Genomic DNA, 24,849 nt, shown 5'->3' with positions numbered 1-24,849 from the left:
TGTGCTTCTGCTTCACTTGTTTTCATAAGTAACTACATCAAAAACTGCTATCAGAAGTATAAAAAAGAGCAGAAAGAAAGCATGAGGTGATAACACCCAATGTTAAATCTTGTTTAAATATTCACAGTGTTTTTTTTCCTTTCAGTTATGTACTCTAATTTTCTTTTGATATAAAGTATGATCCATTGCCTGGTTTTATTTTAAAATGTATTAAGAATGCAAAAAATACTATATTTGAAGGAAATAAAAAAAAAGTCAGACAAGGTAGCTTGAAGCCATTGTTGCTACTGTAAATTGCAGTCCAGTTTTCCAAAAGAAAAAAAGAAGAAAAGTTGATGAAAAAACACAAAGCTTAAACTGTAGTAATTCTTGCTAGTCATGACATTTCACTGGCAATTCTTTGTTAGGGAAGTACATACACACAGAGATGCCCACAGAGATGCCCACAGTCACACACACACACACACACACACACACACACACACACACAAACACAGTCTCACTCCTATGAGTTTAGCAAAGACAAAGCAAACTTTTAGAAGCATCAAACTGTGTAAAACATTGGTTTTAGCTGCTTCTCTTCTCAGCAGTTCTCAGCAGTGTGTCAGAGAATATCCTCATTAGCTGAGCTGGAGGGTTATTAAAACCAAATTAAGAAGAAAGAAGAGGAAGATGACAGCAGAGAAACAAAACACAGACAAAAGAGGAAACTCAGCTTTCCTTCTTTACCCTTCAGACTTTTACCTGAGTACTCAGTGTGTGAAAAGGTATATTTTATATTATAAATATTATAAATATTTTAATAATAATATTTTAAATAATATTATAAATATTTTATTTTATATTTTAAATGCTGTGTTATACACCTGATGCTAGATACTGTGAATCTAGGGTAGGGCACACAGGGTACCTATTCTGTGCAAAATTAAGGATTTAGCTGACATTTCTGGGAGTCATCTAGATTCATATCTCTGGTTCCTTTTGTTTAGGCTATTGCTCAAGAGCTTTCTTATTGACCTTAATGGTGCTATGCTGGATCTATGAACATTTTAGGGGATTTCAAGATATAGATGATATTCAGTTCATGCATCTCTGCTCAGTTCTTTCCTTCCAAGCTAAATTACAGTTTCTGGACAATTGTGATCAGTAGATGCCCTATTGAATCATGAAGTTAGAATTAATTTTTAGCACATTGTTTTGCACAAATTAATGTTATTTTAGTTTTTTTTTGTTGTTTATAAAATATTATGTCTTCATGGATTAAAAAGATAGGCTATAATGGCTAACATTGACATTAAGCCTTGGTATCAAGAAATTAGCAATGCTTTCTTAGTTGATGATGCCACAGCCAATAAAACTAGTGGCAGCATATTAGTTTAATTTTGTGATATACCCCAGCTTTAAATAATGACAAAGCCATTTCTGTCACAAGAACATTCCTTAAGAGTGAACAGGCATCTACTGAGAACAGAAGCTGATTCATGATAACTGACAATATATACCCTAAATAGGATTGAAATGTCAATGTTTTTCACCTTGGTGTGAGAAACATTTCCTTCTTGTAGGAGATTTGTCTATCTAACAATCAGAAAACAAAAAGTTACTAATCAGATGACAGATTAACTGGAAGAAAGATAATTTTGTTCAGAATTAGACATCAGGATTAGTTGCTGTTTATTCTGTGATTGCAGCAGAGATAGAAAGCATTACTTTTTATTTTAGGTAAAAGGCCTGGCAGGATTTGTTGTTTGATATTTTCCTTCCATAAAACTGCAAATCATCTTCAACAGAGCATTTGTCTGTACATTTGTTGGCTCTAACAAGGTAAGTTTTGCCAGGATGAGGCACTTTTGAAGGAAATCCCTAAATATGCAAACATTAGCTTTGGTGATCTAATTTCTTATTATAGAAATGCTGCTCCATTAGGGAGAGAGAGAGGAACTGCAAATTAAGTGGGCTGGTTTCAATGCAGAGTAAAGAACAACTTCCAGAGTAATCAAAATCTTTAAAGATTCAGTGATTTTTCATGATAGAAAAGTGAACCTCAGCTATTTCCATATTTCATTCCATCTTTTAAACAAGCCTTCTAGCTTGGTACATCAAACATTTAGTTCTCCATCATTTGTTTGGTGTTATGCACACTTTAACAGCATCATTGCATGGTACAGAAATCACTGTTTTATGAGAGGGAAGCAATTTCTTTGTGTTTAATGCACATAGAATAAGTCGAGGGAGGGCTGCAAAAAATCATAAGGTACATCAAACACTTGCAAACACTTCAACATGTGTAAATCTTTTTGGTCCTGGCAATATTATCTATTCCTCTTTGGGGCTTCAGCAGACTTTAACACACTTTGGCAAAATAGAAGTTTGAAGTCATGTTTCTGATGAGACAACAGCTTTCATTAATAAATAAATAATAATAGTTATTGTGTGCATGTAGTTTACAGTGCATGATTTTACAGTTTACTTAATTTTAAGTAAACTGTTCTGTTGTGAGTAGTATTTTTGTGTACTACAGTTTTCATAGCCTTTGCAAATGATGTTCATATTGGGGTGTGATGAAAAACAAATTTTTAAATCCTATTGTCAACTTATTCACATGATAAATGAGATTATGCAGGAGGCCAAAAGAACATTATATTCTATCACACTTTATTTTAAGGACTTTGGTTTGATTGGAAAAATCATGTGCAACAAGTAAGTATTGCATGTCCATTGTTATTATTTAAACTATCATTTTCTATTTAATTCCATATATTTTTAATTTGTTACAATTGCTAAAAATAACAGTCCCTTAAATTCATCTAATAATTTCCAATAATTACAGTGTTAAACAGGGTCCAGAAAGTTATTAGATAAATTCTATTTAAAATATTTTCTTCATTTATTCACTGTGCTTTTTCTTCTCTTTCTAATATCAAATTTCACTAAAAGAAAATAGAAATTAAATAGTACAGGTATTGCCAAGAGTCTACTCAAATACATCTTAGAAAAATACTTTCAGTTTGTTAACTTTATTATTTTGTTGTTTTAATGCTTTCCATAAGTGAATTGCCATTAATATCGCATATTAGAAATCCATTATGAATAAATATTACCAAGGGCAATACAAGGACAATAAATATTACCAAGGGCAATGACCAAGGGCAAATACATTTACTTTGCAGAGAAAACAAATAGGGAAAGAATTATATAAAGCAAATTTCAGTGGTTTAGTACAGTAAAAAATATAATATTAAGAGAAACAGCACATTAAAAGTTTAAGAATAAAGGCAGGATTTATACAGAATCAGATTTTTTTTGTTATGATAACTCAGAATGTTTCAGAATAGATGTATTTTCTTACATTTGATATTTAGGTAAATAAACTCTCACGCAAAAAAACCATAAATGTGAATAGAAACATTAATTTTAAAAAAAATTAGGTTTTCTATCCTTCTTTAGTTCTTCAAAGAGAGGATCTTTAAAGAGAGATAAATTCTTTCATCATAGAAAGTTCAACATTTTGACTTCTGATGTAATCATGACAGAGAATAGCTAGAACTACAGTATCATCACTGTTTAGTGGAACACCAGGTAATTTAATTGGTTTCCTCCATGTGTATTTCCTCTACTATATTTTTAATTATAAGTTCATTAAAATTGAGAATAATCTTCATAAAAGAGATCTTTGGCTAGATATCACTCTTTAACATATAAACAAGATTAAAGCATATAGATAGCATATTGATATCATCTCAAGGATAAGTCAAAATTTACACTTTTGTGTAAATTTGAGATTTGTTTGACATTATCATATCTTTTTTACCATTTTCTGTTTTCCTGAGAAGGAGGAAAGGGAGTGAAATAATTGTGTGGTTTAGTGATCTATTCCTCATCAGCATCACCCCTTAATGTATAAAGAAATAAGTAATTCAATAGGTCATTCTTTGTCCTATGTAGATGTCATGGTTTGACATGGAAGTGAATTTTTTTTCAGGAAGTTGGGTCAAACCAATCAGTGATCAGGTTTGGATATTGGCACCTGGAGTGACCACTGAAAGTATGGACATGCCTCTGAGAACACAAGGGGTTAAAAGCAAGAACTCCCAGGGGAACTGTCTCTTTGGTTCCGGTCGTCAGAGAGTGCAGACTCTCCCCTGCCCAGCCAGGGGCTGGGTGGGGGAGGGGAAGCCACGCGGCCTTGTCCAGGTAGGCCGAGGGGGCTGAAGGTCTGGAACTGAGCCAGCTCCTGTGGACGGAAGGGTGGAAAGAAGCGGAGATGCCTTTGTTCCCCCCACCAGAGAGAAAGAGACAGAGAGCCTGACGGCACCTGGAGATTTGCCGGCAGAGGAGAAGCAGAAAGGGGGGGGGGGGGGGGGGGGAATGATGCCCAGCGTGGGAGACGAGAATGCTGGGCAGAGATTTCAGCCGTCCAGGGAGTCTGAACTTTTCACCCTTTCTTGGAAATGAGGGCTTTGTAAAATATTACTCCTCCTTGATTTGTAGTGGAAAAGAGACAGTCTGGGACCTGAGATGTTAGAAGAAGAAATTTTTAGGTGGGAGGAGATGATGAAGTGGCTTGTGGCTGGACTTTTCTTGTTAGTCATAGATTGAACCAAATTCTCCTGCAATAGAGACTGCATTTTAGGGGGATGCAGTGGTGACCCAAGGAGACCTGCTTCAGCAACCAACAGCACAGGAATGGCAAGAACAGAGGAAAGCTGAGGAGGGAATGGTGATGCCCTCTGTCTTCAGGAAGAAGATGATCTCTGTTCTTGGACCCTTGGCCCCAGGGGAAAATGGGGGGGACTGTAGTCCCAAGATGAGAAGCTGAACTGTTGTATCTTTGGGTCCATAGCAAAACATCCTTAAAGGAGCCCTATGAGCAGTCTGTCCATGCACAGTGGTGAGAGCACTGTGACATGGAAAGGAGAGTGTCACACTGGCAGATTTTCTCCGGGCGGTTGCCATGTGTGACAGGGAAACACAGGGTGTGGCAACTGTGTTTCCTGGGGGGTCTGTGGTGCAAGAGAGACTTCTCTCTCCCTTGATATTGATACTCAATCAATACTCCCTTGAGTATTGATTATCTGAAGGGTGATAATTTGATCAGGAATCCCGGGTGATGTTTCATGGTGGGTGTTTTGGAAATTGGGAGGAGGAGGGGTGTTTTAGAGGATCTTCATCCTGGATTTAGTGTGTGTGTCTTGTGTAGTAGTAGTTTAATAAAGTTTTTTTCCTTTGTTATTAAGCTTGGGCCTGCTCTGCTCTGTTCCTGATAACATCTCACAGCATTTATTTGGGAAGGTGTATTTTCATGGGGGTGCTGGCATTGCGCCAGTGTCAAACCATGACAGTAGACCTATGCATTTGCATTTCATTTTTACCCTGGCAGTTCCTTCACAATCATATGGACACAATTTTTAAAAGTAGCAGTATAAACCCTCTGGTAGAATGATTAATATAGAATATCCAGTTAAAAAAAAATCTGAAATAATTTTAACCAAATTCTTCTAGTACTTCAGGCAGATCTCATTTTTTTTTTACCCACATTAGAACATTATCCAAATGGAGATGCTCATTATGTTCTGGATGAGTGGAGAATTAGAGGAATAAAACAGGTAACTGGGTGGTTAGGCTTCATGGGCACTGATTATTAGTTGGTATCACAGGGTTTGTATTGGGCTGAATCCCTTGCCTTGTCAGAAGAGTGTGATATATCTGTGACTGTTCAGCCTGGAGAAGAGATGGTTGTAGGGGAGAACTGAACATCAGATCTCCAGTGCCTGCAAGGAAGTGGACCCAGGCTCTTCATACAGATTTGTGGTGAAAGGACAAGAGACAATGAACATATGTTGGAAAAGAAAACATTCAGTTTGGATATGATGAAGAGAAAATTCCCAATAGGATAGCAAAATGGTTGCAATTCCCAATAGGATAGCAAAAATTTGTTGTAAAATATTCTAAAGCAATGGTGATTTTTAAGACCTGACTAGATGTAGCATGAGCAGAGTTGAGCAGATCTGACTAAGCAGCTCTGAATTTAGCACTTCTCTTGGTGCAAGATGGACTAAAAACTTCAGGACATAGTTTCTCGGTGAAATTCTTCTATGGTCATATGGCTCTATATCCAAAATATAGGTCAGAGGCATCATGATAATGGTAAAAAACTCAAGGAAATCTCACTGAAGATGATTACGTATATTTAGATGAAACTATCTCTTAAAGTATAATAAATTTTATAACCTCTCTGTAAGATTTTATAACACTTTTTGGCAGGTCTATAGCTGGAAAGGGTGGGAAAGAGTGAAATAAACATATGCCAAGGCGGAGAAACAACAAATACATTTTTGGTGGACTAATATTTGTGCAAATGTAGTGACAAAAGTTTAAATTAAGCATAAGACTAAAATGTTGAGACAATTTTTTGTGCTTGACATTGTCCTTGCTTGCTCATTTTCCTGTAAAAGGAAAACAAGTGAAGCTGTTTTATTTGTTTGTTTGATTGCTTAGTTTGTTAGGTTTTTTTTCCCCAGGTTACTAATAGTATGTTTAATGATAGATCTTGTCTGTCACAGCTTCCTGGAAAGAAGCCTGGGCTTGGTGAGGGTGGGGTTTTTATTTGTTTCTGCTATTTTGCTTTGGGTTTTTCTTGAGTTTGTTTTGGGGGTTGTTTGGGTTTTTTTTGCTAATGAAAGCAAATTAAATTACATGCATCAAATTTGAAATAGTGTACTAATTGTACTCTAACTACAACTGACATGCTGTAGCTAAGGAAACATAGAATTATCTTGTTCAATATTTTGTAAATAATACTGTGAATCTACAAAGAATCATTGCTTAAAATTTACATAAATGTCCTACATTTGCAAAATTACTGAGCAATTTCATTGTAGCAAAATGGTGCCATTTCCCCTTTTCCATTATCACACTAATGTACATACTCTATTCATGACAGAATTTTCTTACAATAACATATATTTAGAGCCAGGAATTGACTTCTCTATATGATTTATTTTTATTGAATGGCTCTGTAAAAAGAGAGAGTCTTTGTTTTCACCTCCCTGTAGAGGTATGTATAATCTGTGACAGTGAATACTCCCTTCTATCTAACACACTTTTGTCTTTTGTATGGAACAAGACATTAGAATTCCTGTTCTCAATCTGTTATATTTATTTTGAACTGCTAAGAAACTTTGAATTCTCACACTTGAATTTCCATTATTATTTTTAATGAGGCAGGCCAAGCGTGATAATTTGCAATATCATATTTCTCATGGTTGCTAGTAACAAACATCTGACTTAAAGTAGTTGAATTTTTATTTCTTTCTTTTAGACTAAAGGATATCCTTTGTTTTGTTTCTAGTGAAACTCAAGACTATTAAATCTCAACATTAGTAATTGCTGCATGACAGTTTCAATTGTACCAAGCTTACTTCAAATCAATTTTTCCTATTATGGTGTGGAAATTCCCAACCCTTTTTTTTTTTTTTTTCTTTTATCTAAGCCTAATTAAGCACTTCACATGGAGATGGGGAGAGAGCACTCTGCTTGTTATCTTCTTTATGGTCAAGTGCAGCTGATCTCAATAAACTGTGTGCAGGAACCTTATCATTTCTTAGTTATATAAAGACAGAGGAATGCAAGAAAATGTCATAATATTTGGTCATAAATAGAAAATAATTATTCACACCTTTAGACTGATATAATTCCTTCCTGGTGGCTGGCCTTTTAAAGAATTACTTTAGATAAGAATTGCTAATAAAAATATCTTCTGAATTTCCTGGGAGAGTTAATCATTAATGTTTTTAGCTGAATTTTTTAAAATGTTGTGACGACTTATGATAGCTGTAAGGCTGGAAATTACTGCATGCAACTATTATCTCTCAATTTCTCTGACTCTTTCATGTCCTGGGAGCTGCCCCTTTCTTCCTACCACTCTTTCAACCAAAATAGTGGTCCTCACAGAAAAAATATGAAGGCTGTAGCAAGCCCACATGGTATTGCTGAGGATTCTAAAGGATCAACCTTCTTCACTTCTGAAGAGAGACTGTGATATGAAGATGCATACAGAATATTCCAGTCAAGTAAACCTTAGCACATTACTGTAGGAATAAATGAGATTCTGGCTCTGATAGTAGTAAATGGACATTGAATATTTGTGGTTGGATTCTTCTGTAATGTGTGGTATGTACTTTCTGTCAGACAACATAATCCTGTCATATCAGCCTGGACTGCCAGGTAAATGAAATGGCTCCTTCTTGTTCCTGCGCTGTTGTAGGTTGGGTTGATTTAGTCAGGTGTTTTATTAGTGTTAGTTAGGTTTGTTCCTTGTAGTCCCCTATTTTTCCCCTAACAGTGGATGGCTCCAAGTTGTTTACCCTGAAAGTTCCCGCCACCCAGATCCACAGTTACCTGTCAATCTTCTCACTTCTCCCTGTTTTCTCCTTGCTTGGTTCTGTCAGTCAGGGGTTGTCACTCCCTGTCGGGGTGTCAATCTTGTAAACACCCCCAGCTTCTTCATGAAAGCTCTGTATCAATCACCCCACCTTAGCCCTTCTATTCATCCCAGGACTCTGTACCCACCTCTGTTATGTTACCATTGGTTGTTATAATCTATGTCGTTTCTCTATTGTGTAAACATATGCTATAGTGTAAGGAAGAGATTAAGCTATTAAAGAGCATCCAGAGGAGGGTTACAAAGGTGATGAGGGGAAGCCATATGAGGAATGCCTGAGGTCACTTGGTCTGTTCAGCCTGGAGGACACTGAGGGGAGACCTCATTGCAACATTCCTTATGAGGAGAAGAGGAGGGGAAGGCACTGATCTTTTCTCCCTAGTGACTGGTGACAGAACCCAGAGGAACAGTGTGAAGCTGAATCAAGAAAGGTTTAGGTTGGATTCAAACACATTCCCCAGGGAAGTGGTCACAGCACCAGCCTGACAGAGGTCAAGAAGTGTTCGGACAATGGCCTCAGGCACATGGTATGATTTTTGGAGCCAGAAGTTGGCTGTAATAATCCTTGTGGGTCCCTTCCAGCCCAGCAGGTTTTATAATTCTATTGATGTGAAAGAGAAATGTTTCACAAATTATGTTAAAACTAGTTCACAAAAAACAGATTAGAGTGTTTGATAACTGTTGTCATATACCCACTCCAGCACTAAAAAGTTACTTTTCAGTATTTTCAAAACAAAAGATAGAGGTGTAGGCAGAGGGAGAGAGCACATTAGGGAGAGCAACAGAAAACTTTCCCCATTGGCCAGCTGCCAATACAAGTGATAGAGTATCCAGATGAACATCATCCCCTGAGCATCATCTCCACTTCAGCAGATCATCGCTCAAAACATTTTCTCATGTAGCAACTATATCACTTCTATCAGGAACTATTAAAAATGTCTCTGTTTAGTTTTGCTTATGATGTGCCAGTACTAGCTGCAGCATGTTTTGAACAGGGAAATATACTTGCTGTTTGTTGTTAAACTTTCTTCATATGTATTATTTAGTCCCTTAAAGTAAAATAAAAGCTATTTAAAAAGTAAAAATAGGAAAAGTGCAGAAATGCTGGCAAATAAAAGCTAACAATACTAGCAAAAGAGCTATCAATGCATTATACATGCAAAGTGATCTTCCTTAAGAAAAATCTTCACCAGTGTAAGTTTGACTGAAACAGACTGAAACTTTTTTCTTTCCCCCTCCCCCTGCTTTAACAGAAAACAGTGTTTCCTGCAAAATAAGCTGAATTCAAGTACCCGGTACAAACATGCAAATACTGTTGAGATAATTATGATTTGAAATTTAAACTTCAAAGTAACATGGTGAAAAACAGACCTTTCTGTCCTGTAGCTGGGTGAGACTACTAGTGTTAGTAATAGCAAAACCCAAATAATTTACTTCTAGGAAAAAAACCTAGATCCCAACCTGTGTACGTACATGTGGGATAGGTGAAATTTGATTTTGCTTTGGGTTTTGCAAAAAAAAAAAATGCCCTTGGAAACAGGTAATTTTTATTAGTTTGTTTTTTGATTCTTTACTTGTTTTTTATAAAGTACTTTTACTAGAAAATGTCAGATCAACAAAACTGTATCTTATTTATGGGCTACTATCTGGCAAAGCAAATAAATAAAATCAGATACCAGAATTTACCCTAGAAATTACTGTCTCCTTAACACTCAGCTAAATTCATTGATATGTGTCCACAGCAGAAGTTATTCAGAAGAGTTTTTGGGAGAAAAAATGCCTTGTACTTTTACAATTTATGTTTATTCAAACTCATCAGGCCTGGTTACAAATATTATTTATTACCTATTCCAAAAGTGAATTCTTTCTAATAAATATGGAAGTACTTTAGTTAGCAATATGAATCTAAAAGTCTTGAATTCCCAGACACAAATTATATCCAGGTGTTAAATCTGTGAAGCCATTCATCATCTCTCTCAACTCATTGGTGATTGCCTATGTAAAGACCTCCCATAAAGCATGTAAAATTATTTTATGAATTCCAGGACTTTGTGTGTGCATGTGCATGTAAATCTTACTATGTAAAAAAGACAAGTTATTTGGAGACCACCAATAACCTGGTATAGGAATGAGGTATTCTTATACTGGGAATCTGGTTGTCATCAATCAATGGCACAAAGAGGAGAAAAAATATTCCTATTTGTCCCTTCAGATGACCTCTCTGAAAATATTTTTTAAAATTTCTTATAAAGTAGTATTTATCAATATAGGCAGCCTACACAATAAAAATGTTTATTATTCTTTGACTTCCTTTTAATAATAATTTTAACAATAATCAAACCAATTATATAACAAATAATTAATTATTTTCAGATAAATTCCATTGTAACAAGTATTCAGCTGTTTATTCATGGAACAGATACACTTGTTACTAATTTTTTCATGAGAAAGTTTTAGAGGATCTTGTCCAGTCACATTTCAAAAAGAGTAGATATGCCAAAGGAGCTACTATGCTTCTTCAAGTTTCTTAAAACTGTCAGCTGGGTAGGTGTAATAGATCCAAGTTAATGGTACCACTGAGAGAATGCTTTGGTTTGAAATTAAGATTTTTGTTTTTTTTTTTTTCCCCTCTTGGCCATTAAGTACACAGCTTTACAATATTTAACCTTCTGTTCAACTGTTGTCAGATCTTTGTGTGTAGTGTAGGTGGAGAAAGTCTAAGGGGACAAATACAGTATTGCAAGAGAGAGGAAGTAATGAAAATAATAAGGAAAGCAGGTGACTTGCAATGGAGATGATTTAACACAGAAAACTACCCACTGAGAACAAGATTTCTGTATCTCATGCTATAGCCAATATTTTGTTGACTTGAACTTAGCAAATATTATTTATATACCCAGAAAATTATTCAAAATGTTTTACTGTAGTATATTTACAGATGTAAATTATTTGTTTAAATTACATGATTTTTTAACAAGTTAAAGTTTCAGAAATTGCAGGATCCATTTAAATAAACTGAAGCAGAATGTTGAATAGATAGAAGATTTTATGAGTTTCTAATGCAGCTGAGGTTTAGGAAGCAAGATCTACAGCATAAATTGCTTTAAGAGAAGCAAATTCTGGAACAGATTTTAAAATACTGTAATCTAATATCTAACTCCTGATATGACATTCAGTTCATTCCTCTGTATAATTAAGAAGTAGGCAGGCTTATATGTTCTTACAGATGAAAAAGAAAAATTTTGAAAAACCACACATTAATTTGAAAACTTACTGTATTTTATATATACAATAATTGGAATTTTTCTCGGACTTGTACTCATTTCTCAAGTGAGATAAAAAGGCACAGATATTGCACAATACCCTCCCAATTCATTGCATTATAGTAGTTAAATGCTTTTTTATCTGAAAATCTCCTAAGCACTTTCAAATATAGCAGTTCTACAAAAGTTTATTATACCTTTAAGCTGAGCTGTATTTTTAAAATATTTAGGCTCAAAGTTCAGTGTAGAATTTGATAGGGTAGTAAGCATGTTATGAAGAAGGATCTGACTGGAGTGAAAAATTTTAACTAGTATTTGGACAAAATTTCCCAGGTTTTGTTACTGATGAAATTCTGAAGTATTATGCTGATTTACACATATCTTTAGACTTATTTGTTTACAGTTGAGACCAAAAAGTAGCCTTTTTTTCCAACTTAAGTTCACAAACTATAAATTCATTCATTGTTGTTGTCTTATGAAAGCTATAGGGTTTTTTCAGTTCTTATACAAAAGCTTTGACACCTTTCTACATGCTATGTAAATCTTTGTCTTCAATTTAATTAATTTAATTAAAATTACAAATGTTTAGCATTTAGTCCTGAGATTGGACCATGTAATATGGATTAGAGACAAAAAAATATATCATTTGCAGAAACATGGATGAAAAATTTTAAAATTAAAACTTTTTTTCAATTGAGAATTTGGGGCTTTCTTCTATTGAAATGGCAGAAAACAGTAAAATATTAATGTATATGAACTAGGATATATTTCAGAAATATTTGAAAAGGTGCCCTGAATGAACAGGTTTATCACAACATTAGGAATGTGTGAGGAAAAATGGGTAAAGATGTTTTAGTACACTCTCAGTCATTTCTGCTGCAAATCTAAATGGGTTGTGGTTATTTCTTCAGAACTTTAAGTCTGAAGAACTTAATTCTGTTATTTTTTTTCCTACAGTTTCTCTTGTAAATATGTATAAAGTAGCATGAACTTGTCATAATTTTCAGATGATTTTGTTACACAAAACACAGATTAAAAGAAAATTGTTTTATGAGTGGCAGAGAAATGTAGCTGAAGAGCTATTTATCCTAAGGATGAAGGAATAGTTACATAGGGTAAGTTTGCACGGCTTGCTTTATAAGAAAATGCTGAGCAAACAGTTTGAAAATTAAATTGTTTTAAAATGTAAAAATGAAAATATCATCTTAAAATTACTTGTCACATTTTATTTATTAAAGAAAATAAGTTTGCAATTTTAACAGTGGCAATATGGTCATTTTGAAGTTTTAGCACACCATCTTTTTCTTGTTAGTTTTGTCAAAATGAGAACACATGGACATAAAATATTTGTGTAAAAACCTATACTAACCTCTTCCAGATACTGCCTTTTCTTTGAATTCTTACAGTAGTGGTGTGAACCAACATCAGTTAAGACAATTAGAAACTATACTGAAGTTAATTTATTCTATATTTAATTTGACATCAATTATCTGTGAATCATCATAAATCAACAAGCAAGAAGTAGAATTCCCCTTACTTTGGATGCATCAGTCTGGAGATTAGCATTTAATCTCTTGAAATTAAAATTAGTATGCATGCCAAAAAATTAGCATGCCAATATGTTTTTATGTATTACTGAACTTCAGTAGCAAACTATGAACCACAGTATGTTTCAAGATTAAGGACAAAAAATACAGTACTATACACAGCTGCAGTTCTGCTGACAAATGATCAATGTGGAGTCATGCAATAGGGTCAAAGATGTTATTTGAAGGTGATAACACAAACACCTAATAAATCATGTTATAAATAACAGAAAGAATTTCAAGTTACAGTGTATTCAGAAAACTGCAATAAAAGAATTGTCCCTCATGAATTTAGGCTGCAGAAAATTTTAAGACAACATAGAAAATAAAGCAAGGATAAAAAACAACTTCCAGAGTACCATTGAGGTGGCACTCTTTGAAAAATTTCAGAGGGAAAAAACTTGGTAGAACATAAATTTCAATTTCCTCCCTATCAGTATGATTAATATTCATAGAAGACTTAGACCATCAGTCCTCAAGAAAACAAAATTATTGTAAATAAAATATTTTTTCAAAAACTAACTGATTTTGAATATTTGTGGACACTGAGATTTCATGGTTTCTGCAACCCAGTTTGAACATTGCTCACCAGCCTCTCTTTGTTGGTGAGAACAAAGTCCAGTACAACACTTCTCCTTACTGACTCCTCTGTCTCTTGAAGAAGGAACTCACATCATATCATACAATCATATTACATCATAACAAATCAATCATCAGGGCTACTAATGGCCCCTCTCAATTAGTCTTGCACATGATTGCTGCTATTTGGTGCAGAACACAAAATCTGTTGATCCGATAATATGTATGTGCTATTTTTTCTTTTTTTTTTTTCCTTTTCAGACATGGGGATTTTGGAATGTTAAATTTAGCGAGAATGTATCCAGAGAAGCCTGACTGGACATTCTGACATTCCAACCATCGATTCCAACCATCGATAGATCCAATGTGGCTCTAGAAAGCAATATTTAAGTCAAGCTGACAAGGAAGTAGCTTTACAGTAGTTAAGATAAAATAACTGCAATAATTTCAAGTATGAATGAGGACAAAATCCAAGAACCCAAAATTAATCCAGCTTTTTCTCTACCTTGAGGAACATTTGCCATCTACAGAGGAAAAGCATCTGTCCAAATATCTAGTCTGTACTCATCCAAATAACAACTGTCACCAAATCCCATGCCTGACTTGTGTCTATGAAATAATACTCGGTAAAAATAGAACTGAGTTCCTGCAAGAGACGACAGTCTTCATGGATGCCTCTGAGTATATGAGCTAATAGTTTTAATATGTGCTTCTCCATCTGAATTAAAGGACTGATAACACATCTGATAGCATTATTAGGTTGTTGTCTTACAGACAGGTCAATCAGTATAGAAAAAAATTATCCCACATCTCTCAGAACATAATCAGGTTCTTATTTAAATAAAGTAAAACAAAAGCTGTTTTGCATAAACATGGGGAAGGATACAAAACAAAATGAAAATATAGCTGGAGGCATGCTGGTTTTAATCAGGTAAAGACTGGCTATTAGAACAAGGGGAGATAAGCATAGGAGAAAATTATGACAGCTGACAAATTAATCCAATTCAAAAGCTGCTCTCTAAGTTAATTTTTTTCCTTCTCCCTGGGTTTTTAATGCAACATGAAAACATCCCCCAACAAAATAACTAAAATAACCATAAAACAAACCACATTAAATGGATGTGAGGAAGCCAGATCTTCCCAGGCTGTTTAGAACATACTGAACTTTAATCATAGCCATTACTGCAGAAGTAGCAAGTCTTTATTATCAAAACAGTTTTCTCTTTTGACAAAATTATTCTCTCCCCTTTTTTTGGTAAATATATATATTATTTGAATAACAACTGCAGATGAAATGTTCACATCATCTATACTAAAAACAAGGACTTTTCATTTCAGTGAATGTTATGCTCTGCCTTGACAGAGCAAAATTTTCTATAAACATAATAATTATAGCTTAAGGTTTCTCCTAAGCATTCTCTCTTTGTCTCACCCATCTATTACACCATGCTTCTGTTGTGCATTGGAAAACTGCAATTTGCTTGTTTGCCTTTTCATTTTAAAATAATCTACCCTCCGTCACCACACTTGAGCACAAATGAAAACAGTACTGCCAGAGAAGACATTCTAGTTATGATTGCATGATTAATTTTTTAACTGAAACAACTGAGAATAAAAAGAAAATCAAAACAGTTTAAATGAATTGTCTCAAATAAACATTTTATTTGGAAGATGAAACAAAGAGGTGTATATAGAGTCTCAAAACTAGCACTGGGAAAATTCACATGAAAGGAGCTTGAGAAAACTATTTATAGAAAAAAATATGAATCTTGAAATCCTACAAATTACTAACAGATAAATTAAGACTATTATGCAATTAGCTCATAATTACAGTAATAAAAAATATATTTTACTGTTGGGGAGTTGATTTTAATTTAAGGGAAGTGATGCTCTCCCTCTAATCTGTTCTTGTGACAACCTACCTGGATTATATCAGCTCTGGGATTCCCAACATATGCAAAACACAGAGCTGTTGGATAGAGTCCAGAGGAGGCAGGTGAAGATGATCTGAGAACTGAAACACCTCTCATATGCAGACAGGATGAGAGAGCTGGTGTTCAGCCTGGAGAAAGAAGGCTCTAACAAGACCTTACAGCACCTTCCAGTAAAAAAGAGAGGGACTTTTTACAAGGGCATAGAGTTATTGCACAATGGTTTTAAACTGAAGGAGAGTAGGTTTTAATTCAACATTAGGAAGAAATTCTTTGCTGTGAGGGTGGTGAGCCACTGGATTAGGTTTCCAAGAGAAGCTGTAAATTCCCTGACCCTGGGAGAAGTCAAGACCAAGTTGGATGGGGCTCTGAGGAAACTGGACTAGTGGAAGATATTCCTGCTCATGGCAGGGGGATTGGAATTAAAACCTTTAAGGTTTCTTCAAACCCAAGCCATTCTATGATTATAATATTCTATGGATATTTTTTTCCAAATTCAGGACACTTTGAACTGTATTTATCGAGTGATATTGGAGTCTGATTATATAATAAGAACATAAGAAAATGAAAAAAAAATCACTCACAAAAAAAAAAAAGAAAATAAAAAATTGAAGAGATATATTAAGAGCTTTTTTCCACAAAGAGGTTTTTTTTTGTTTTTTTTTTGTTTTTTTTTTGTTTTTTAGTTTATATTTTATGTCAGCAAGACAGAGCTCTATCTTTGGGCAGGATTCCATTGGTTTATGTGGTACATTAGTTTACATGGAAACAAAGTTATCTGTCAAATGTTAAATAATGTAGTTAGGAGAAAAAAAAAATTAGAAAATTGTATGTATGTTTCAGAAAACATTCACAAGAATCAAAGGATAAATTTTGGAGAGTATACATCTTTCATGATGTGGAGCCCTCATGTCATGAGGTAAAGAATTTGGTTCTAGAAATGCTAGCATAGAGTTTGTTATGTTGTATTCTAATGGCCCAAAACACTGCTATAATGTAGTACTACATAAAGTGCACCATACTAGCTCTATCAACTCCTGAAAAAAATGGTCATGAACAAAAAGGTTTTATTAGCTAGCTGTTACCCTGAACTTACAGAAAGCAACTTTTCATTAATGACTGCCCATGAAGTCAGTCTATTTCTTCTCTCATATTTATTACTATTGCCTTTGAGGTTTTACTTACCATATCTCTTCATTATCCCCTGTGTTGTGATTATAATCTTCAACTTTTTTGTCAATTCCAATGTCTTCATCATTCTATATTCCTTCTTCTAATTCATAACTGTTATCTTCTGTTCCATCTATGGGATTTGAGAAATAGCCTTTCTTAACCTCTTTTGATATAAATTTATCTTATCTCTTCCTTTTAATCCAATGACAAAACTGTTTGGCACAAGACGCTTTCATTTCCCTTGAAGGGGTTAAAGCATGACCTGATGCCAGAATACATTTTGACTATCACAACTGAATGGTTTATTGTATAAAGTTTTTGTAGCTGTAGCATCTTTCCTCCTAGGGTGACAAGATCAGAGTTCCCTTCTCTAGCAGCAATCTTCACTGCTGTCAACAGATAATCTTTGAATGCTTCTAAGACAAACATTCCTGTTTCTCTTAGTAGCAGACATATCCTACTGTAAATGATATTCAGGCAATCCTTCACTAAATTTACAGATTATTCATCCTGGGTTTGACACTTGACAACTATTCTAGTAGTCAGCTGTTACTTTGGCATTGTTTTATGTATCAAGAACACGTAAGGTGGTAATTTTATACCATCTGTTGACAACTGCCAATGATAAAGCAGAGTAAATGTCTTTTCTGCCTTTTTACTAAAATGGATTTTATGCCTCCTGTTTCAACAATGCAACTTGATGTTTCAACTGCTTTATCTATTTGACTAAGCACATAGCCATGATATTTACATTATTCCTGGAATGCAATGAGCTTTTTAGTGAGGTCAGAAGGTAGAAGTTGGCAAAGCACAGATCTCTCCCAAAGGAAAAAATATGAAATCTTATCATTCCTATTCCCCTCTACTGTCATTTGCCTTCTTGCTCTGAAGTATTATCTGATTATAGTATTTCTTGATATTTCAGGTTAATGATTTCCCATGTAACTGGGATTCATATTTTGTTTGAATATTTGCAAATACCACAAGTCACGGAGTTGAAGAATCATTCAGAATGAAAATTTCTATCTAGTTCATCCTTCTACTCAAAATATGGCCACCATTAAATTCAGATCAGATTTTTCTTCTGTCTGTTAAAAACATTACTTTTTTGAGGGGTCAACTGAATGATTTCTGAATAATTAGCAGATGAAAACTTCATGTTTCCATTTTCATACTTATGTCCCCCTTTTCTTTTAGATTTCCTCTCATTCTCACCATTATTAGTCTGTTAGGTTTGGTGGTTCAGATTTCTGTTTATTTGCAGAGGTTCCTTTGGGTTTTTTTTCTTTTTCTTTTTATTTCATATAGAACCACCATGAGTATAAAATTTGAACCATTACTTTTCCTTATGCCTTTTTGAAGTCAGATGTCTCACCTCCAAACTCTGCTATTTTACAATTAATAGCAGAATTCAAAAAGACTCATAAAGCTACCAAAATCATCATGAGCTGTGCAGTTCTGTAAGTAGGAAAGAGAAACAGTATCAGTCTACTGCTTTTGACTGTGTCATTACTCAATTTCAGGAAAATTCATTCCTCCTTTAAGGAAAATAGATTCTGATGGAAGGTAGAGCTGGGAGGACATCCTGCCCATACAGCACAGCAAGGAAATTTACCAGCTCTTTAGTCTGTCAAGGATATAGTTCCAGAGTAATACAGTGTTTCCATGGCAGAGTAGATGATATTTTCAGATTTGTAAAATGGAATTTATTCTTTTTCATAATAAGGATTTCAGGAACAATAGCCAGATTCTAGTGAGAGAAGAAAACTGGAACCTCTTCTAGTTCCCCTCTTTGAAAGACTCCTCACTTTGAAAGACTTTAACAAATGGAGAAAATAGTGTGTTTAAAACAAACAAGGAAGCTGCTTTGAGATCTCACTGTTGCCTTATGGGTTTTTTCTCTTTCTCTGAGAATGTAAGTGCATCCTACACCATGAAAATGGGTTCATGAAACACTCTAGTTACATCAATCCCCTGTTGTATTGCAGTATGCCCACCCTGAGGCCATGGCTAGATCTCATAAAATTAATGAATCCATCATCATAGGGACTTTGGTAGTTCTATACTACATGTGAATTCTCTTTCAATCCCTCTTCAGTAGTGTAAAAAAAACCCATGGAAATTTCAAATAGACAAGGACCTAGAACAAATTCTTGAATGAGAATCAAAAATGCATTTGGTGAATTGTAACTAAATGGAACAAGCATTCAAAATAGCTGATTATCATTCCTATCAGACTAGGAGTTGACCTTGCAAAGGTTTTATTTCCTGTAAAAATTCAGTTACTCCTCAAACACTTTCAGTATAAAGACAGATTCATCAGACTCTGCTCAATTTAAATGAAGAGGTAATTTAACATATTTGGAGTGATACCAACTGAGTATCACCCAAGAGTAATTCTTCTTGCAATGTGTCCAAAGCATTACTGATTTTTCCTGATCCACCTCTTTCTGTCCAAAATTGGGGCCCTAGGTTTATGTGAATACTGTAACAATCAGAAGCCATACTTCTTCACTGAATTAAGATATATTCTGCTACAATTGACCATCATAGCCTTATGTCTAGAGCATAAGTAGCTCTGACTGATATTCCTGTGTTTTTTCTTCACTTAAAGAACAACCCACATCACTCAACTCAGTAGGCAATAGAACCTCTGACCATCAACTTCATTCCACCCAGCGAAGAACTAGAGATGGGGATCTTCAGTTTTATGAAAAAAAAAAAAACTGTTATTTTTCTATATAGTGACAAAAGATGAGAGAGAAAAATAATCACATCTTCTTCCTTATGAAGTCCCAACTCCTGTCATCAAAGGTAAGCAGACAAGGACAAGTACAGCTCAGAGGATGTCAAGAGAAAAACAGCATGACCAAATAGGCTGCTGTAATAAAACAGAATAAAGAAAAATTATTATACACTTTCCCACAGAGAGAAGCACATTCCTTAGCAACCATGAATTGTTCAGCTAGCAACAGCATGGAAGTACTGTAAGACACAGACAAAAGCTGTAAACTATGTGGAAAATTCACTAAACGGCCTGGGCTCAAAGGGCAGGGTCAATGGTTTGAAGTATATTGGTAGTCAGTCACTTGCAGTGCCCCCAAAGTTAATGGAATAAACCTATGCAACAGTACAGCCATGGTGGGAGCTGCACAGAAAGCCATTCTGCAGAAAATAGTATTGAGGTCCTGCTGGACAACCAGCTGAACAGAATTATGGATGTACCCATGCAGCAAAGGCCAATTGCATACTAGGCTGTACCATCAAGAACACAGCCGATTGAATGAAGTAGTTATTCCAATCAATACAGAACTTTTGAGCACTGATATGGAGCACTGTGTCCCATTTGATATCAGCAAACTAGAAGAAGTGTGATGGAAAGAGGCTCAGATTTTTAGGGAGCTGCACGTCATCATTTATAATGAGAAGTAGACACAAATGGATTTATTCAGACTTAAGAGGAGAAAGTTACAGTGAGATCTTACACTGCCTGCAAATATTTAGTGGGAAGTATATGCAAAAGAACAAAATCAACAGATACAAGTTCCAGAAAGAGAAACTGCAGTCAGATATTAAGATATATATTATTTTTTTAAATGATGGTAGCCAAGTATTGGAAAAGGGTTTCACAGAAGTTGTGGAATACCTACACTCAGTTGCATAGATTCAAAACTCAAGCAGACAGAATAGTGAGTAACTTGATCTAATTCTGAAACTTGAACAAACTTGAAAATTGTCCCTATGGAATTGAATACCTCCATACGCCTCTTCCAACACACATAATTTTGCTGCTTCTCTTCTAACAACTGAAACAACTGACATATCAATCGAAGTCTTACACATCTGCAAGCAGAAAAGGCAATCACTCTTTATGAAAGGAATTCTTGTTAGCTAGAAGTAAACTTCAAATCTGTCATTCCCTCAGGATATCTCTGTAGTGGGTTGACCCTTGCTGAATGCCAGGCACCCACCAAAGCCTCTCTATCATTCCCCTTCTCAGCTGGACAGGGAAAAAAATTATAACAAACATTCATGAGTTGAGATAAAGACCAGCAAAGGTCACACACACCAAATACCAGCATGGGCAAAACAGATTCAAACTGAGAAATTTAAGTGAATTTATTACTAACCAAAAGCAGAGAAGGATAATGAGAAATAAAATAATTCTTAAAAACAACTTTCCCCTACCCTTCCCTCTTACCCAGGATCTATCTTATTCCCCCACAGTGATGGGAATGGGGATTTTATAATCATTTCATCACACATTGCTCCTGCCACTGCTCAGGGAGAAGAGTCCTTCCCCTGCTCCAGTGTGGGGTTCCTCTTACAGCACATAGTCTTCCACAAACTTTTCCAATGTGAGTCCATCCCATGGCTAGTAGCTCTCCCCAAACTGCCAGCATGGTTCACTTTTCCATGGGGTACAGTCTTTCAGGCACAGCCTGCTCCAGGATGGGTCACCCACAGGGTCACAAGTCCTGCCAGGAAATTTGCTCTAGTGTGGGTTCCTCTTTCCACAGGTCTTCAGGTCCCTGACAGGACCCTTCTCCAGCATGGGATTCTCACAGGTTCACTGCCTCCTTTGGGAATCCAACTGCTCTGGCATGGGTCTCCTCCATGGGCTGCAGGGGCGAAGCTGCTTCATCATTGTCTTCACCCCAGGCTTAGAGGAATCTCATCTCCAGTGCCTGGAGATGAGATTCCTCCTTCTTCACTGACCTTGGTGTTTGCAGAGCTGTTCTTCTCATATATTTACAATCTGCTCTTCTCTGACCACAATTAAAACTGCACAATATCTTTTTCTCCTTCTTAAATATGTTATCACAGAGGTGTCACTATCGTTCCTGATTGGCTCAGCCTTGGCCAGCAGCAGGTCTGTCCTGGAGCTGACAGGCATTGGCTCAGTCTGACATGGGGGAAGAAGCTCCTTGCAGCTTCCCACAGAATGATTCAAGACTGCAGCAGGCAGGCAGTGTGACAAGTTACCAGGAATGGTTAAGAGATGATCCCGTTGATTTTACCTTATTACCAGACACAAAAGCTGTTGAAAATCCAAGGTCTGAAATAAGTGACATGCAGCATGATCAATTTTGCTGGTGATGGTATGAGAGGTAACAGCTAAGCATACACATACTTTTAAAAAGTGCCAACAAAATTTGCGGAATATGTGTGAAGAATACTGGTTGATTCTGTTCATTATCCAAAACTTGTCTTTAATGAAAGCCTTGTGAACACCAGAGATCAAATCTTAAGTAACACAGATTGATGATGATGGTGGAAATCAATGAAAGAATTTGATGTAACCTGTAAATGTAAGAAGTTACCCAGTCCTTCACCATAGATTTGAATTTTTCACTTTAAACTTGTAATAGGTTGTAACAGCTGCAAAGAGATTAAAGAAAGGCTTTGCATTGAGTTCCTTTACTCAATTTCATTTTATGTTAAAGCTCAGAGAAGACTTCAGGGGTGGGGGGGAAGTGTAGGCAGAAGAAAGATAAAAAAGAGATAAGATAAAAAAATGAAGGAGCAAAAAAGAAAAAGGAAGTCTTTGAAAAAAGCTTTCTAAAATCTGAGCTCTAATGACAGGAGTATAATTTTCAGTCTCTGGGAATACATCAGAATTTATAAAAGCAGAGTTTCCATTTGCCACAGTGTTATTCTAGTGTAAACATTTACCACTCCAGTTGAGTTTCTGAAGGCAGACTACAAAGATGAATTATTTCTCTCTCTTGTGCTTTTTTTTCCCTGATAACTTTTGATCCATGTAATAGATGTTCAACCTCTGTCAGATGATCTTGCATGCTTTTCTTAGGTGATTGTACTCCTAATTAAGAGTATTCTGAAAGTAATTTTTTCTCCAAAGTACAGCCTAAAAATATAATTTTTGCTATTACAAGTCCACAATCTGTGATATTTATCTCATTGTCAAGTGAGTACTGAGTCTCTTTTTGTATTTGCAGCTCTGTGGCTGCTGCCTGTAACAAAAGGCTGACAGACCAAAGACTTCCCTGCTGGACAAAATCATAGTCCTTTGTTTCATGTGCCAGGATGAGGGCTACTATGAAGGCAACTGGCTGGAGAGAGAAAAACACAAATAGCTCCAGAACTTAAGAGGATGGAGAGCCCAGCTCTAACATCGAACTCCTAGCAACAAATTCAGTAACCTTGACAACTCACTATAACACTTGCCAATACTTTTTAAGCTGAATTTTCAACATCAGATTTTATTTTCTGAAATAAAGAATTATTGAAGTGGCTATGTAAGACTATAAAAAGCATTAAAAGCAATCTACCCCTGTTTACTGCATCATTGCAGGCACATCCTACTTTTTGCCTCAGTTTCAGCCAAGTCACTAATTTTCTGTCACAGCAGACACTGTTTTCTTTGCTTTGTCAGAAGGCTCTTTCATATGATCTCTGAGGTTTGACTTATGTGTTCACTGCTCCTTACAGAAATTTCTCTATCACCATGGGATCTGCCAGCTCCAGTTCCTTGTTCTAACTCTCCTCTCCTTAGTTCAGTTTCCCACTGCACACCCTGGAACAGTAGCCATTCTGGCTTTACACTGTTGCCATAAAAGAAAAAAATATGCCAAAAAAGTTAGACATTGTCAGTCAAAGACACTATCTGACACCAGCTGCCCATTTGTACAAATAAGATCAGATCACACCAGTGATCACACTAGTTGCATTTTTTCCTCTCTGAATATATTTATTCTAGAAATTACATAGTATAAAACACTCTTTCACCACTCTGCCTGTCAAAAATGCCTTGCTTGAAATTGAAGTCTGTGGTTAAAACCTAATATGAGTCTTAGCAGTCCTTGGAGAAAATGGGGAAAGTTCATGTGGAAGAAAGAATTTAAAACCCAATACCTGATGTGGTGTCTGCCTACAGTCTCAATGTATTGCTGAGAATAGACTGAATAGTTGCATTTGGCAAGCTCTTAAATGTTTTGTCTGATAGCTTCTTTTGTAGGATGCTCTGTTTTACCTGCTGCTTCAAACTTTCTGAAAAACATTTAAAAAAGAAAGCAAAAATCAAATAAATATCTTCAGGTATTGCCTAAAAATTTCTCCAGCTGGGACCAGAGGCCAAGAGTAAATTTTTAACATCATGATTTCTCTCACATGCTTTGTCATTTTCATTGACCAGTAGTTTCAGTCTATCTTAGTATTTGTCTACTTGGGTATACAAAGTATGTGCAGGGACAGTCATTCTTAATAGACACTTCTTAAAGACTATTCCAGTTTGTGACCCATGCCCAGATTTCATATCATAGAAATAAAGAATTATAGGGTGTCCAGCTTTTTCCTGGATCACATAGAGATGAGGTGTGGGTGCTGTATGACTGGAATTTAACTCTCTAGCACACCTCTACATGTTTCTCAAGCCCCTCCACTGAATCCAATAGATTATATTTTTTAAAAACTGTTATTAAAAATGAACACAAATAGATTTTTTTCAAATGTATTTGCATAAAGATATTTACTCTAAATCATGTGCATAGCTACAATTATGAGCAACATCTTGTTGTGAAAGGGAGTACCAATGTTCATAGACTCATAGAATCATTAAGATTGCAAAAGATCTTTACAATCATAAGTCCAACCATCAAACTAGCATCATCGCCTTGTTCACCATTAAACCCAGATTTTCAGGGTTTAATGGTGAACAAGGTCTTCACAGGTCTTCACAGGTCTTCACATACCATATCCACGTTTTTTCAACACTTCCAAGGATGGTGACTCCACCATTTTCCAGAGTAGTCTGTTCCAATGTTTTTCAACCCTGTCCATGATTTTTTTTTTACCTCTGCTGAGACCATTTCCTCAAATTTCTGAAATTCTTTCTCATGTGACCTACGATACAA

This window comes from Vidua macroura, chromosome 2 (genome assembly GCF_024509145.1).
Source record: "Vidua macroura isolate BioBank_ID:100142 chromosome 2, ASM2450914v1, whole genome shotgun sequence".
Taxonomy (NCBI): domain Eukaryota; kingdom Metazoa; phylum Chordata; class Aves; order Passeriformes; family Viduidae; genus Vidua; species Vidua macroura.
This window is presented reverse-complemented; position numbering follows the sequence as displayed.